We start from the raw sequence: 4,570 nt of genomic DNA, 5'->3' as shown, positions 1-4,570 counted from the left end.
TGTAAGTGTGTGTTTCAAGGAAAACTGTGTGTTCCTACCTGGGAAATAGCAATTAATGCAGCACACCTATGTATATACGTATGTAAGCGAGTAAAAGACAACTTGCAATTATCTTAAATTATGTGTAAATCATAAATGTATTACATTAAAGTTGCGTAAGCTAAACGCAACATAGGCAGATGCGCCAGGAATATCGTCCATTCATTGAAAGGTTTTGGCTTCCAGGGTCATAATGAATAGACAGTACTACTAGTTTTGCTATTGCACGCTCAATATATTTGATGTTTACATATACGACTGTTTTCTGCCCATTCAAGCGTTGATACTTCCGCCAGATTGCAATGACCAAGTAGTGCAACGCTGCATGGAAAAATCTCTGATGGGAATGAATGACTGACACTTTGGTAAACAAAGAAATTTTTGGTAAAATTATGAATTGACAAAAATCAAAATCTGAGGTTGAGTACTTAAGTCTCCCACCAACACGAATTAAGTTTGTTGAATTGATAAATGTTGCTATGTGTGCTTGACGCTATGCACACTCAACTGTGGTACTTGCAGCTTCTTGTCCAACTGTGTAGTGAAGTGGCTAATGCACGCTTTCTTTCCGACAGTTCAGTTAGAAAGGTTACTTCTTTTAGCCAATTAGACCAATAGCTTTTCAGAAAATCTGCATCATTTTTCCAAATATTCGAAGGAAGTACTTTTTTCGGCAAAGTGCCTCTCGATAAAATATTCGCTAGATTTAAATTGGCTGGAATGGCGTAATGAAAAGGCATTTTGTTACTAAGCGTTTGTAATTTACTGTCTTAGCCGCAAAAATGTTAAAGTCTAACCATGATAAAATAACCATTGACCAGCAAAGAATTATATGTTCAGTGGGCAAAGAATGGATATCACTGTTCACAAGCACCGATAACATTAAAAGTGTTGATAATCGTGTTTGAGTACCATGAGAATTTTCGTCGGTGCTACTCTCGACTTCGAACATGATAGGATTTAATAATGCCTCAGATCATGCACCATACGCCGCCGAGTTAACATCGCAAAAGCGTGAATTTGTATTGCAAGAGTTGGGGTAAACTTTCGTTCCATTTCACTTCGTTCTTTCCAAAACATAAACACTTTGATCTTTGAAATTATTAGTCCGGGATGATTATAAAAAAGAGCTATTTTTTATTTTCTGGTGTATTTAGTCAGCTAAAGTAAATTATGACCCATAATAGTCGCTTAGAAGTAAATCTTATACTATTTATTATTAAATACGAGGTACATAAAGAGAAGCAATGAGAAAAACGGAAAAGAATAAAATCCTTGTATAAGTAAATTAATGAGAAAAAAAAGAAGAAAACATGTGCACATTTAGCACAGCACAGGCACACACAGAACCAAGGTTATGAGGGCCATAGCAACCGATAACAGCAAGCAACACTGGTTAATCTTCGAATCGTAGTGAGACGTTAAGATTACAAGTTAGTTTAACTACGGCATAGACAAATTGCGCGTATTAAGCGTAGTTATTTCGATAGACTTTAAAGAGCCCGATGTTGATGTTAACATTTAGGTTTCTGCACACAACGCTGAACAGTTCATAGTTATATTTACATTGACTAAGCTTAATGAAAAGGTTCCTAGAGAACCGATTCGGGGCGTTAAAGTTTATCTCACCAAGTAATGTGGGCAAATTGATAGAACCATTTATTAACTTAATGAAGAAGGACACATAATAAATAAATAAATAAATAAAAATAATACGTTTCTCAAGTGATCGTAAGGATTACAAAAGTAATATATTTTCATAAGGGGGCACAGATGCAGGAAGTCCCAAACGAAATTCAAGAATTGGTCTTGAACGGTTCCAATTGAATCTACGTAACACCTATAAGAAGGAGATCAAACAACATAGTCGTTCGTGCATTGGTGTAAATAAAGAAAGTTTGAGCCTCTTTGTAACGTGAAGATCTTTAATCTCTTTGAACCACCCCTGAAAGAAGAAGCACCGGCCCAACGCATCGTCAAACGGAGCTCACTATGCAAATGTAAATGTAATCTTCGGCCAAATATAATCACTAAGTCGATGAAAGAATCTACATTTTCCAACTTTAGTAAATCGGTAAAATTAAATGAATTCCCCCTTTATAAAGAAACCTTCCAATTTTTTAGATGTAATTACATAAAATTTAACGATGTACCCAAATCATTTAAATCAATTTGAAGCAGGTACAAATGACATTCCAAGGAGACCAAAACAGTTCAACATCGTCAACTTACGTTAATATATATAGTTGATAATTCATATATAGAAAAAATGTCTGCTTTGAGAGACATCATGAAATTCATCCGAGGTGATGAAGTTAAACAAAATCCTGAATGATCTGTTATAAAGATAAGAGAGATAACTAGATTTTAGAGACCTTAAACCATCTAAAACATCATTTTCTGAAATGAACAAGTTAAGAATCAAAACCGAGTTAGATATCGAATACCGATAGTTTACAGTTTAAATCGGAATAAGCAGTCGAAAAATTTCGTCAGAATTATTTAGCCAAGAGAGTTGAGGTTTCAATATCACCAGAGTACTCAGAGCCATTGAAAGAAACTTGCGAGGGATATATGGAGATGTTTCCTTTGGAGTTGACAAATTTATTAAAATATTTAGGAGTGAGGATCTTACTAAGTGAAGGTATCTGCAATAACTTTGGTGGTTGAGGTAATTGAATCAATGCCTCGGAACAGAATAGGCGAAATAGTTGTAAGCCGATCAAATTTTCAAAAATTCTTTGAAAACTTTACTTTTCCTATTCTTGCAGTGATTAATTCCTTTGTTAAACCGTGGCGGGAACTGCTCCGAAAGCGGAGCTGTCCAATCGGAATGGAAATAGCTAGATTTAGCAATTTATAGAACGATAACAACAGGGTTTCAATATTCCCAGCAGGAAAATCCACCATAATGCGTGAAACATGAAATTTAAGCAATAATATATTGGTTTTATTAAAATCATATTGTTTATTTGAGGAAGTTGGATTTGACATGTTACAGTGATTTAATGGGCCATTGTGTCTGTCATGAAAGGAAATGCAAATTGGTAAGACTAGATAACTCTAGATAGAGATGGAGCCAAATTGAAAATGCTTACACGCTTCAAATTGACCAATGGGACTTTTCTAGCCAAATAACTGTTTACCTTATCAGGTAAAGTGTCAGCAGTCAGCCTTGATACAAATATTGCGTTTTGGGTGTGTACTGCCATCAAACAGATGTCATTCGCGTTATTAACATTAGGAATCACGGGAACTTTGGTTTAGAGACAAAAGGAACTTTGTTTTAGAGACAGAGGAAGGGACTACATTTGGTTGTGCAACTTGTGCGACTCGTCTAGCATGGCGCCCGGCAGGTACGTAAGAAGAGAGAAAAATTTATTGTTTTTGTTAACATTTTTTGGAGATATACATTGAATAAACCTGATGACACCACTATGAGAATTAACCCTTGCCACCTCTCCGTAGCTGACACGAATAGGTCTTCCCGGCTTATTTGTATTACCAGCTAAGTTTACTATGCAGGAAATGTTAATATCCTTTGGAAGCAAGGATGGAGCACTCGATACCTTAACCGAATTTACCAATGGCAGATTCACAAGTTTTGTCGTTGACGATAAGAAATGGCGGCGAGCATAAATAATTTACGGAAAAGCCGAGATGAAGTACCGTATGCCACGCTTAAAGCTGGTCTTGTACAGGTTTGAGGAGAAGCTAACTGCTCTAAGTGGCGACACTCGAACATTGCTTGACTTTTATCAAAATTACCGTAGGTTCTTTATCTAATTCAAAGAAATCTTTTTTTGTCCCTATTAAAAGCTTATAAGAGTTAATATCACGTTTCATAAACTCAGGACAGAACCAATATAACCGCGTCGTTGAATTTAGCACTGCGTCTGCTGCTCGGATAGTTACACCAATACATTTCGTGTGCAGAAAACAAACGTTCCATATTGGTAGAAAAAAAAAACGAGAAGAATTTACTAAGTATACGCAATGGTAACTCAAAATAGCACACAAATTTCGCACTATGGAAATAAAAAAAAGCGAGAATAGCAATAGGTTTAGTAAACTGTAGAAAATTGCAAATTAAAAACAGGGATATTTGGAAAAATTTGCCCTGAAAAACGAAAAAAGCACATAGTACAGAACACAAAACATCACTAAGTACGAGTAGCAAAATACAAAATGATATTAAAACCACTATTTGCAACAAATTAGACCTTCTTTAGGCTTAAAAGTCAATTGAAACAAATTCTTTTTTTTTTTTTTTTTGGTATGTTGAATAGAGATGGATGGACTAAGCCAGAAAAAAAAAAAAAAAAAACAAATTCATTACAAAAAATTTTCAAAAATTTACAAGCACAAAAAATAACACGTCCACAACTCGCATTTAGAGTTGCCAAACTTTCTACTTATAGTACACAATACGTTGCGCTTTATTGTTGCACTTACCGTAAACGAAAAGAAGGATATGAAAATATCGGTTTTAGGATCCCACACACACACAAGACACAAAGTCTTGGCTGCG

At 35.3% G+C, this 4,570-nt stretch overlaps 1 long non-coding RNA gene across 1 annotated transcript; it reads right to left on the bottom strand.

Annotated features, from left to right (window-relative positions):
* LOC119641802 lies at positions 1 to 1,652 on the bottom strand. The gene is made up of 3 exons (XR_005247891.1): positions 837 to 1,652; positions 468 to 754; positions 1 to 399 (listed from the first exon to the last, which is right to left on the bottom strand). It is a non-coding gene; the product is annotated as an uncharacterized LOC119641802 (long non-coding RNA).
* Between the last annotated feature and the right edge of the window lie 2,918 nt (positions 1,653 to 4,570).

Source organism: Glossina fuscipes, unplaced genomic scaffold (assembly GCF_014805625.2).
Source record: "Glossina fuscipes isolate IAEA_lab_2018 unplaced genomic scaffold, Yale_Gfus_2 177, whole genome shotgun sequence".
NCBI lineage: Eukaryota > Metazoa > Arthropoda > Insecta > Diptera > Glossinidae > Glossina > Glossina fuscipes.
This window is presented reverse-complemented; position numbering and strand designations above follow the sequence as displayed.